At 44.1% G+C, this 13,385-nt stretch overlaps 1 pseudogene; it reads right to left on the bottom strand.

The window, feature by feature from the left end:
• Nucleotides 1-470: 470 nt before the first annotated feature.
• Nucleotides 471-3,481, bottom strand: LOC148102109 (uncharacterized; annotated as a pseudogene).
• Nucleotides 3,482-13,385: the final 9,904 nt, after the last annotated feature.

Here is a 13,385-nt window from a genome sequence, read left to right as displayed (position 1 = left end):
AAACCGGATCATACAAATGGGGTGGGAGGCAGAGAGACACAGACGAGGAACAGACACCATGAAACACAGACGAGCCGACAACGAACACAGACCGACACCCACTATATATATACACACACACACACACACACACAGGGTAATCGGGTAATGGCAGACAGGCGGGGACACAGCTGGAACTAATGGACATAACGAGACACAACCCTACAAAGTAAAACAGGAAACACACAGACTGTTTTACATAACAACACGGGGACATGAACAGAGCACCGAGGGAGACGCAGGTAGGGAAAATAAACACAACCAAACCCCAACCACCAATACAAAACAGAATAAACTAGAAAATACTAATAACAAAACTCAAAGCGCTGGGTCACCGACCCAGGACCGTGACAGTACCCCCCCCGCAAGGGCTGGCTCCAGACAGCCCAAAACAAAAACAGACGACCAACCCAGGGCGGGCGGCGGGGGGATCAGGACGGAGGGACCAACCCCGAACAAAAACAAGCTCCAGCGAACCAAGCGAATTGTCCAAAACACAAACACACATGCTGGAGTCCAAGAACAGGGTCCCAAAACATAGTTCAGGAGGCCGGCCATGCACACGGCAGCGGCGACGACGGGGAAACAGTTCAGGAGGCCGGCCGTGCACACGGCAGCGGCGACGACGGGGAAACAGTTCAGGCGGCCGACCGTGCGGACAGCAACGGCGGCGAAGGGGAAACAGTTCAGGCGGCCGACCGTGCGGACAGCAACGGCGGCGACGGGGAAACAGTTCAGGAGGCCGGCCGTGCACACGGCAGCGGCGGCGTAGATTCCCAACATGCGGCCCGGCAGATGACCGACGATGTTGAGGTGGCAGTTGGGAACCTGAAGGCTGCGTGGCCTTCGCTGGACCAGACGAGGCAGGAGCTGAAGCTGGACCAGACGAAGCTGAGGCAGAGGCTGGACCAGACGAAGCGGAAGCAGAGGCTGGACCAGACGAGGCTGAGGCAGAGGCTGGACCAGACGAAGCGGATGCAGAGGCTGGACCAGGCGAAGCGGATGCAGAGGCTGGACCAGGCGAGGCTGATGCAGAGGCTGGACCAGGCGAGGCTGATGCAGAGGCTGGACCAGGCGAGGCTGATGCCGGAGCTGGACCAGGCGAGGCTGATGCCGGAGCTGGACCAGGCAAGGCGGATGCAGAGGCTGGACCAGGCAAAGCGGATGCAGAGGCTGGACCAGGCAAAGCGGATGCAGAGGCTGGACCAGGCGAGGAAGAAGCCGGAGCTGGACCAGGCGACGAAGAAGCCGGAGCTGGACCAGGCGACGAAGAAGCCGGAGCTGGACCAGGCGACGGCGTAGGTGAAGCTGAGGACACGGAGGCTGCAGCTGGCGAGGATGAAGACACGGAGGCTGCAGCTGGCGAGGATGAAGACACGGAGGCTGCAGCTGGCGAGGATGAAGACACGGAGGCTGCAGCTGGCGAGGATGAAGACACGGCTGCTGCAGCTGGCGAGGATGAAGACACGGCTGCTGCAGCTGGCGAGGATGAAGACACGGCTGCTGCAGCTGGCGAGGATGAAGACACGGCTGCTGCAGCTGGCGAGGATGAAGCTGCTGTTGCTGCCGGCGGCGTGGATGGAGCGGCAGCCGGCGAGGATGATGAGGCTGCAGCTGGCGGCTGGACGGGCTCCTCGGGCCCTCCAGCTGACGAGGCAGAAGACTGGACGGGCTCCTCGGGCCCTCCAGCTGACGAGGCAGGAGGCTGGACGGGCTCCTCGGGCCCTCCAGCTGACGAGGCAGGAGGCTGGACGGGCTCCTCGGGCCCTCCAGCTGACGAGGCAGAAGACTGGACGGGCTCCTCGGGCCCTCCAGCTGACGAGGCAGGAGGCTGGACGGGCTCCTCGGGCCCTCCAGCGGACGAGACAGAAGGCTGGACGGGCTCCTCGGGCCCTCCAGCTGACGAGGCAGAAGACTGGACGGGCTCCTCGGGCCCTCCAGCTGACGAGGCAGGAGGCTGGACGGGCTCCTCGGGCCCTCCAGCGGACGAGACAGGAGGCTGGACGGGCTCCTCGGGCCCTCCAGCGGACGAGACAGGAGGCTGGACGGGCTCCTCGGGCCCTCCAGCTGACGAGGCAGAAGACTGGACGGGCTCCTCGGGCCCTCCAGCTGACGAGGCAGAAGACTGGACGGGCTCCTCGGGCCCTCCAGCTGACGAGGCAGGAGGCTGGACGGGCTCCTCGGGCCCTCCAGCGGACGAGACAGGAGGCTGGACGGGCTCCTCGGGCCCTCCAGCGGACGAGACAGAAGGCTGGACGGGCTCCTCGGGCCCTCCAGCTGACGAGGCAGAAGACTGGACGGGCTCCTCGGGCCCTCCAGCTGACGAGACAGGAGGCTGGACGGGCTCCTCGGGCCCCCCAGCGAAAACAGTCGCAGAACCAGTGGGCACTGGAGCCCCTGGCAGGGACGGATCAGAACCAGCAGGCGCACGGGCCTCTGGCAGGAACAGATCAGAACCAGCAGGCGCACGGGCCTCTGGCAGGGACAAATCAGAACCAGCAGGCGCACGGGCCTCTGGCAAACACAAGGCTGACTGCAGCTGCACCGAACATTGACTCAGCTCAGGCAGCGACAGCCGGGTGCAGTCCTCAGCTGGCTTCTTTACCTCCAGGGGTCCAGAGTCTGCTGGGGGCTGAAACCCAGCCTCTGGGGAGGCCCTGGAGTGCATCTCAGAACTGGCCAGCTCTTGAGGAGTGTTTTCAGGATTGTGTGGTTTGTCTCTCTGCAAAAAATACTTAGAAAAAGAGTCCAAAACGGGAGGCAGAGACGCAGCCTGCTGTACAGAGGGAGTCGGTGAAGATGGCATAGATGACTGGGCTAGTGGGGATACCGGGGGCCGAGCTAAACGAGCTTGCGGCTGTGCAGCTAAACGAGCTTGCGGCTGTGCAGCAGGCTCAAAAAACACAGCCCCGGTATAAACAGTCACTAGTTCCGGTGAAACCAAAAGAGTGTCTTGTCCACTCACCACAGCCTGTAGTGCTATAGTCCTAGTATCCGGCTGTGGGGTGACGCACCGACGGCGTGATCGTCGCCTCCTCCCTGCGGACGACTCTGGCGGGCCGGGCAAAACCTCCGGCGGGCCGGGCAAAACCACCGGCGGGCCGGGCAAAACCTCCGGCGGGCCAGGCAAAACCTCCGGCGGGCCGGGCAAAACCTCCAGCGGGAGAAGCTGACGTGGCTGTTCCGGGGCGGCCGTAGTCCGCTGCTGCTGGACAAAGTCTGTGGATTCCCGAGCTTGCACCACCTCCCGGGCTTTATGCAGGTTGCGAATCAAGTCCGAAAGTCCCTTGAACCGGCAGAGGTAGGAATTTCCCTCCAGGATTGCCTCGACGGCTTTTAACCCCACCACCTTCGCACTTGCGTTGGTGGTGTGGGTTACCCAGTCCATTAGGCGTTGGATGCGTGCGAGGTCGCTCTCCCCAGACAAAGCTGCTGGATCCATCTTGTGGTCGGCTCGTACTGTCACGGCTGGCGGGGTGAGCCGTGTGGTGTGGAGGAAACGGAGGACCCAAAATGCAGACAGCCGATATGATGATTTGAGTGAGGGTTTAATTTACAGTGTACAAATAACAGAACTGAGGGCAGGACAGAACATAAACCTAAACTGGGTGAGCTAAATAACAAACCGGATCATACAAATGGGGTGGGAGGCAGAGAGACACAGACGAGGAACAGACACCATGAAACACAGACGAGCCGACAACGAACACAGACCGACACCCACTATATATATACACACACACACACACACACACAGGGTAATCGGGTAATGGCAGACAGGCGGGGACACAGCTGGAACTAATGGACATAACGAGACACAACCCTACAAAGTAAAACAGGAAACACACAGACTGTTTTACATAACAACACGGGGACATGAACAGAGCACCGAGGGAGACGCAGGTAGGGAAAATAAACACAACCAAACCCCAACCACCAATACAAAACAGAATAAACTAGAAAATACTAATAACAAAACTCAAAGCGCTGGGTCACCGACCCAGGACCGTGACAGTTATCTTATACAGTTCAAGATCCCCGTGCTGGACAAACAGGTTTTGAAGCTGTTTGAGCTAAGATTTTCAAGTTATTCACATAATGAAAACCTATACTTTGTTTCGGACGAGTTCCCCATTCAAATGCATGTAATCGTAGGAAACGCACTATCTTGACGAAATAAAGCGTTTTTGTACAACTTCATATAAATAGCTGTAAGTTTTGATAGACGACTCAGACACACATATTTAAGGCGTTATCTTATACAGTTCAAGATCCCCGTGCTGGGCAAACAGGTTTTGAAGCTGTTTGAGCTAAGATTTTCAAGTTATTCACATAATGAAAACCTATACTTTGTTTCGGACGAGTTCCCCATTCAAATGCATGTAATCGTAGGAAACGCACTGTCTTGACGAAATAAAGCGTTTATACAACTTCATATAAATAGCTGTAAGTCTTGATAGAAGAAGCATACACACATATTTAAGGCGTTATCTTATACAGTTCAAGATCCCCGTGCTGGGCAAACAGGTTTTGAAGCTGTTTGAGCTAAGATTTTCAAGTTATTCACATAATGAAAACCTATACTTTGTTTCGGGCGAGTTCCCCATTCAAATGCATGTAATCGTAGGAAACGCACTGTCTTGACGAAATAAAGCGTTTATACAACTTCATATAAATAGCTGTAAGTTTTGATAGACGACTCAGACACACATATTTAAGGCGTTATCTTATACAGTTCAAGATCCCCGTGCTGGGCAAACAGGTTTTGAAGCTGTTTGAGCTAAGATTTTCAAGTTATTCACATAATGAAAACCTATACTTTGTTTCGGGCGAGTTCCCCATTCAAATGCATGTAATCGTAGGAAACGCACTGTCTTGACGAAATAAAGCGTTTTTGTACAACTTCATATAAATAGCTGTAAGTTTTGATAGACGACTCAGACACACATATTTAAGGCGTTATCTTATACAGTTCAAGATCCCCGTGCTGGACAAACAGGTTTTGAAGCTGTTTGAGCTAAGATTTTCAAGTTATTCACATAATGAAAACCTATACTTTGTTTCGGGCGAGTTCCCCTTTCAAATGCATGTAATCGTAGGAAACGCACTGTCTTGACGAAATAAAGCGTTTTTGTACAACTTCATATAAATAGCTGTAAGTCTTGATAAAAGAAGTATACACACATATTTAAGGCACTATCTTATACAGTTCAAGATCCCCGTGCTGGGCAAACAGGTTTTGAAGCTGTTTGAGCTAAGATTTTCAAGTTATTCACATAATGAAAACCTATACTTTGTTTCGGGCGAGTTCCCCATTAAAATGCATGTAATCGTAGGAAACGCACTGTCTTGACGAAATAAAGCGTTTTTGTACAACTTCATATAAATAGCTGTAAGTCTTGATAGAAGAAGCATACACACATATTTAAGGCGTTATCTTATACAGTTCAAGATCCCCGTGCTGGGCAAACAGGTTTTGAAGCTGTTTGAGCTAAGATTTTCAAGTTATTCACATAATGAAAACCTATACTTTGTTTCGGACGAGTTCCCCATTCAAAGGCATGTAATCGTAGGAAACGCACTGTCTTGACGAAATAAAGCGTTTATACAACTTCATATAAATAGCTGTAAGTCTTGATAGAAGAAGCATACACATATATTTAAGGCGTTATCTTATACCGTTCAAGAACCCCGTGCTGGGCAAACAGGTTTTGAAGCTGTTTGAGTTAAGATTTTCAAGTTATTCACATAATGAAAACCTATACTTTGTTTCGGACGAGTTCCCCATTCAAATGCATGTAATGTAGGAAACGCACTGTCTTGACGAAATAAAGCGTTTATACAACTTCATATAAATAGCTGTAAGTCTTGATAGAAGAAGCATACACATATATTTAAGGCGTTATCTTATACCGTTCAAGAACCCCGTGCTGGGCAAACAGGTTTTGTAGCTGTTTGAGTTAAGATTTTCAAGTTATTCACATAATGAAAACCTATACTTTGTTTCGGGCGAGTTCCCCATTAAAATGCATGTAATCGTAGGAAACGCACTGTCTTGACGAAATAAAGCGTTTTTGTACAACTTCATATAAATAGCTGTAAGTCTTGATAGAAGAAGCATACACACATATTTAAGGCGTTATCTTATACAGTTCAAGATCCCCGTGCTGGGCAAACAGGTTTTGAAGCTGTTTGAGCTAAGATTTTCAAGTTATTCACATAATGAAAACCTATACTTTGTTTCGGGCGAGTTCCCCATTCAAATGCATGTAATCGTAGGAAACGCACTGTCTTGACGAAATAAAGCGTTTATACAACTTCATATAAATAGCTGTAAGTTTTGATAGACGACTCAGACACACATATTTAAGGCGTTATCTTATACAGTTCAAGATCCCCGTGCTGGGCAAACAGGTTTTGAAGCTGTTTGAGCTAAGATTTTCAAGTTATTCACATAATGAAAACCTATACTTTGATTCGGGCGAGTTCCCCATTCAAATGCATGTAATCGTAGGAAACGCACTGTCTTGACGAAATAAAGCGTTTATACAACTTCATATAAATAGCTGTAAGTCTTGATAGAAGAAGCATACACACATATTTAAGGCGTTATCTTATACAGTTCAAGATCCCCGTGCTGGGCAAACAGGTTTTGAAGCTGTTTGAGCTAAGATTTTCAAGTTATTCACATAATGAAAACCTATACTTTGTTTCGGACGAGTTCCCCATTCAAATGCATGTAATCGTAGGAAACGCACTGTCTTGACGAAATAAAGCGTTTATACAACTTCATATAAATAGCTGTAAGTTTTGATAGACGACTCAGACACACATATTTAAGGCGTTATCTTATACAGTTCAAGATCCCCGTGCTGGGCAAACAGGTTTTGAAGCTGTTTGAGCTAAGATTTTCAAGTTATTCACATAATGAAAACCTATACTTTGTTTCGGGCGAGTTCCCCATTCAAATGCATGTAATCGTAGGAAACGCACTGTCTTGACGAAATAAAGCGTTTATACAACTTCATATAAATAGCTGTAAGTCTTGATAGAAGAAGCATACACACATATTTAAGGCGTTATCTTATACAGTTCAAGATCCCCGTGCTGGGCAAACAGGTTTTGAAGCTGTTTGAGCTAAGATTTTCAAGTTATTCACATAATGAAAACCTATACTTTGTTTCGGACGAGTTCCCCATTCAAATACATGTAATCGTAGGAAACGCACTGTCTTGACGAAATAAAGCGTTTATACAACTTCATATAAATAGCTGTAAGTCTTGATAGAAGAAGCATACACACATATTTAAGGCGTTATCTTATACAGTTCAAGATCCCCGTGCTGGGCAAACAGGTTTTGAAGCTGTTTGAGCTAAGATTTTCAAGTTATTCACATAATGAAAACCTATACTTTGTTTCGGGCGAGTTCCCCATTCAAATACATGTAATCGTAGGAAACGCACTGTCTTGACGAAATAAAGCGTTTTTGTACAACTTCATATAAATAGCTGTAAGTCTTGATAGAAGAAGCATACACACATATTTAAGGCGTTATCTTATACAGTTCAAGATCCCCGTGCTGGGCAAACAGGTTTTGAAGCTGTTTGAGCTAAGATTTTCAAGTTATTCACATAATGAAAACCTATACTTTGTTTCGGACGAGTTCCCCATTCAAATGCATGTAATCGTAGGAAACGCACTGTCTTGACGAAATAAAGCATTTATACAACTTCATATAAATAGCTGTAAGTTTTGATAGAAGACTCAGACACACATATTTAAGGCGTTATCTTATACAGTTCAAGATCCCCGTGCTGGGCAAACAGGTTTTGAAGCTGTTTGAGCTAAGATTTTCAAGTTATTCACATAATGAAAACCTATACTTTGTTTCGGGCGAGTTCCCCTTTCAAATGCATGTAATCGTAGGAAACGCACTGTCTTGACGAAATAAAGCGTTTTTGTACAACTTCATATAAATAGCTGTAAGTCTTGATAGAAGAAGCATACACACACATTTAAGGCGTTATCTTATACAGTTCAAGATCCCCGTGCTGGGCAAACAGGTTTTGAAGCTGTTTGAGCTAAGATTTTCAAGTTATTCACATAATGAAAACCTATACTTTGATTCGGGCGAGTTCCCCATTCAAATGCATGTAATCGTAGGAAACGCACTGTCTTGACGAAATAAAGCGTTTTTGTACAACTTCATATAAATAGCTGTAAGTTTTGATAGACGACTCAGACACACATATTTAAGGCGTTATCTTATACAGTTCAAGATCCCCGTGCTGGACAAACAGGTTTTGAAGCTGTTTGAGCTAAGATTTTCAAGTTATTCACATAATGAAAACCTATACTTTGTTTCGGGCGAGTTCCCCATTCAAATGCATGTAATCGTAGGAAACGCACTGTCTTGACGAAATAAAGCGTTTTTGTACAACTTCATAAAAATAGCTGTAAGTCTTGATAGAAGAAGCATACACACATATTTACGGCGTTATCTTATACAATTCAAGATCCCCGTGCTGGGCAAACAGGTTTTGAAGCTGTTTGAGCTAAGATTTTCAAGTTATTCACATAATGAAAACCTATACTTTGTTTCGGGCGAGTTCCCCATTCAAATGCATGTAATCGTAGGAAACGCACAGTCTTGACGAAATAAAGCGTTTATACAACTTCATATAAATAGCTGTAAGTCTTGATAGAAGAAGCATACACACATATTTAAGGCGTTATCTTATACAGTTCAAGATCCCCGTGCTGGGCAAACAGGTTTTGAAGCTGTTTGCGCTAAGATTTTCAAGTTATTCACATAATGAAAACCTATACTTTGTTTCGGGCGAGTTCCCCATTCAAATGCATGTAATCGTAGGAAACGCACTGTCTTTACGAAATAAAGCGTTTTTGTACAACTTCATATAAATAGCTGTAAGTTTTGATAGACGACTCAGACACACATATTTAAGGCATTATCTTATACAGTTCAAGATCCCCGTGCTGGACAAACAGGTTTTGAAGCTGTTTGAGCTAAGATTTTCAAGTTATTCACATAATGAAAACCTATACTTTGTTTCGGACGAGTTCCCCATTCAAATGCATGTAATCGTAGGAAACGCACTGTCTTGACGAAATAAAGCGTTTTTGTACAACTTCATATAAATAGCTGTAAGTCTTGATAGAAGAAGCATACACACATATTTAAGGCGTTATCTTATACAGTTCAAGATCCCCGTGCTGGACAAACAGGTTTTGAAGCTGTTTGAGCTAAGATTTTCAAGTTATTCACATAATGAAAACCTATACTTTGTTTCGGGCGAGTTCCCCATTCAAATGCATGTAATCGTAGGAAACGCACTGTCTTGACGAATTAAAGCGTTTATACAACTTCATATAAATAGCTGTAAGTCTTGATAGAAGAAGCATACACACATATTTAAGGCGTTATCTTATACAGTTCAAGATCCCCGTGCTGGACAAACAGGTTTTGAAGCTGTTTGAGCTAAGATTTTCAAGTTATTCACATAATGAAAACCTATACTTTGTTTCGGGCGAGTTCCCCATTCAAATGCATGTAATCGTAGGAAACGCACTGTCTTGACGAAATAAAGCGTTTATACAACTTCATATAAATAGCTGTAAGTCTTGATAGAAGAAGCATACACACATATTTAAGGCGTTATCTTATACAGTTCAAGATCCCCGTGCTGGGCAAACAGGTTTTGAAGCTGTTTGAGCTAAGATTTTCAAGTTATTCACATAATGAAAACCTATACTTTGTTTCGGACGAGTTCCCCATTCAAATACATGTAATCGTAGGAAACGCACTGTCTTGACGAAATAAAGCGTTTATACAACTTCATATAAATAGCTGTAAGTCTTGATAGAAGAAGCATACACACATATTTAAGGCGTTATCTTATACAGTTCAAGATCCCCGTGCTGGGCAAACAGGTTTTGAAGCTGTTTGAGCTAAGATTTTCAAGTTATTCACATAATGAAAACCTATACTTTGTTTCGGGCGAGTTCCCCATTCAAATGCATGTAATCGTAGGAAACGCACTGTCTTGACGAAATAAAGCGTTTTTGTACAACTTCATATAAATAGCTGTAAGTCTTGATAGAAGAAGCATACACACATATTTAAGGCGTTATCTTATACAGTTCAAGATCCCCGTGCTGGGCAAACAGGTTTTGAAGCTGTTTGAGCTAAGATTTTCAAGTTATTCACATAATGAAAACCTATACTTTGTTTCGGACGAGTTCCCCATTCAAATGCATGTAATCGTAGGAAACGCACTGTCTTGACGAAATAAAGCATTTATACAACTTCATATAAATAGCTGTAAGTTTTGATAGAAGACTCAGACACACATATTTAAGGCGTTATCTTATACAGTTCAAGATCCCCGTGCTGGGCAAACAGGTTTTGAAGCTGTTTGAGCTAAGATTTTCAAGTTATTCACATAATGAAAACCTATACTTTGTTTCGGGCGAGTTCCCCTTTCAAATGCATGTAATCGTAGGAAACGCACTGTCTTGACGAAATAAAGCGTTTTTGTACAACTTCATATAAATAGCTGTAAGTCTTGATAGAAGAAGCATACACACACATTTAAGGCGTTATCTTATACAGTTCAAGATCCCCGTGCTGGGCAAACAGGTTTTGAAGCTGTTTGAGCTAAGATTTTCAAGTTATTCACATAATGAAAACCTATACTTTGATTCGGGCGAGTTCCCCATTCAAATGCATGTAATCGTAGGAAACGCACTGTCTTGACGAAATAAAGCGTTTTTGTACAACTTCATATAAATAGCTGTAAGTTTTGATAGACGACTCAGACACACATATTTAAGGCGTTATCTTATACAGTTCAAGATCCCCGTGCTGGACAAACAGGTTTTGAAGCTGTTTGAGCTAAGATTTTCAAGTTATTCACATAATGAAAACCTATACTTTGTTTCGGGCGAGTTCCCCATTCAAATGCATGTAATCGTAGGAAACGCACTGTCTTGACGAAATAAAGCGTTTTTGTACAACTTCATAAAAATAGCTGTAAGTCTTGATAGAAGAAGCATACACACATATTTACGGCGTTATCTTATACAATTCAAGATCCCCGTGCTGGGCAAACAGGTTTTGAAGCTGTTTGAGCTAAGATTTTCAAGTTATTCACATAATGAAAACCTATACTTTGTTTCGGGCGAGTTCCCCATTCAAATGCATGTAATCGTAGGAAACGCACAGTCTTGACGAAATAAAGCGTTTATACAACTTCATATAAATAGCTGTAAGTCTTGATAGAAGAAGCATACACACATATTTAAGGCGTTATCTTATACAGTTCAAGATCCCCGTGCTGGGCAAACAGGTTTTGAAGCTGTTTGCGCTAAGATTTTCAAGTTATTCACATAATGAAAACCTATACTTTGTTTCGGGCGAGTTCCCCATTCAAATGCATGTAATCGTAGGAAACGCACTGTCTTTACGAAATAAAGCGTTTTTGTACAACTTCATATAAATAGCTGTAAGTTTTGATAGACGACTCAGACACACATATTTAAGGCGTTATCTTATACAGTTCAAGATCCCCGTGCTGGACAAACAGGTTTTGAAGCTGTTTGAGCTAAGATTTTCAAGTTATTCACATAATGAAAACCTATACTTTGTTTCGGACGAGTTTCCCATTCAAATGCATGTAATCGTAGGAAACGCACTGTCTTGACGAAATAAAGCGTTTTTGTACAACTTCATATAAATAGCTGTAAGTCTTGATAGAAGAAGCATACACACATATTTAAGGCGTTATCTTATACAGTTCAAGATCCCCGTGCTGGACAAACAGGTTTTGAAGCTGTTTGAGCTAAGATTTTCAAGTTATTCACATAATGAAAACCTATACTTTGTTTCGGGCGAGTTCCCCATTCAAATGCATGTAATCGTAGGAAACGCACTATCTTGACGAAATAAAGCGTTTATACAACTTCATATAAATAGCTGTAAGTTTTGATAGACGACTCAGACACACATATTTAAGGCGTTATCTTATACAGTTCAAGATCCCCGTGCTGGGCAAACAGGTTTTGAAGCTGTTTGAGCTAAGATTTTAAAGTTATTCACATAATGAAAACCTATACTTTGTTTCGGACGAGTTCCCCATTCAAATGCATGTAATCGTAGGAAACGCACTGTCTTGACGAAATAAAGCGTTTATACAACTTCATATAAATAGCTGTAAGTTTTGATAGACGACTCAGACACACATATTTAAGGCGTTATCTTATACAGTTCAAGATCCCCGTGCTGGGCAAACAGGTTTTGAAGCTGTTTGAGTTAAGATTTTCAAGTTATTCACATAATGAAAACCTATACTTTGTTTCGGACGAGTTCCCCATTCAAATGCATGTAATGTAGGAAACGCACTGTCTTGACGAAATAAAGCGTTTATACAACTTCATATAAATAGCTGTAAGTCTTGATAGAAGAAGCATACACACATATTTAAGGCGTTATCTTATACAGTTCAAGATCCCCGTGCTGGGCAAACAGGTTTTGAAGCTGTTTGAGCTAAGATTTTCAAGTTATTCACATAATGAAAACCTATACTTTGTTTCGGGCGAGTTCCCCATTCAAATGCATGTAATCGTAGGAAACGCACTGTCTTGACGAAATAAAGCGTTTTTGTACAACTTCATATAAAGAGCTGTAAGTTTTGATAGACGACTCAGACACACATATTTAAGGCGTTATCTTATACAGTTCAAGATCCCCGTGCTGGACAAACAGGTTTTGAAGCTGTTTGAGCTAAGATTTTCAAGTTATTCACATAATGAAAACCTATACTTTGTTTCGGGCGAGTTCCCCATTAAAATGCATGTAATCGTAGGAAACGCACTGTCTTGACGAAATAAAGCGTTTATACAACTTCATATAAATAGCTGTAAGTCTTGATAGAAGAAGCATACACACATATTTAAGGCGTTATCTTATACAGTTCAAGATCCCCGTGCTGGGCAAACAGGTTTTGAAGCTGTTTGAGCTAAGATTTTCAAGTTATTCACATAATGAAAACCTATACTTTGTTTCGGACGAGTTCCCCATTCAAATGCATGTAATCGTAGGAAACGCACTGTCTTGACGAAATAAAGCGTTTATACAACTTCATATAAATAGCTGTAAGTTTTGATAGACGACTCAGACACACATATTTAAGGCGTTATCTTATACAGTTCAAGATCCCCGTGCTGGGCAAACAGGTTTTGAAGCTGTTTGAGCTAAGATTTTCAAGTTATTCACATAATGAAAACCTATACTTTGTTTCGGGCGAGTTCCCCATTCAAATGCATGT

The sequence above is a fragment of the Neolamprologus brichardi genome, chromosome 7 (genome assembly GCF_056152115.1).
Source record: "Neolamprologus brichardi isolate AB-2024 chromosome 7, ASM5615211v1, whole genome shotgun sequence".
Taxonomy (NCBI): domain Eukaryota; kingdom Metazoa; phylum Chordata; class Actinopteri; order Cichliformes; family Cichlidae; genus Neolamprologus; species Neolamprologus brichardi.
The sequence above is the reverse complement of the archived record's forward strand: the minus strand, read 5'-3'. Positions and strand labels throughout refer to the sequence as shown.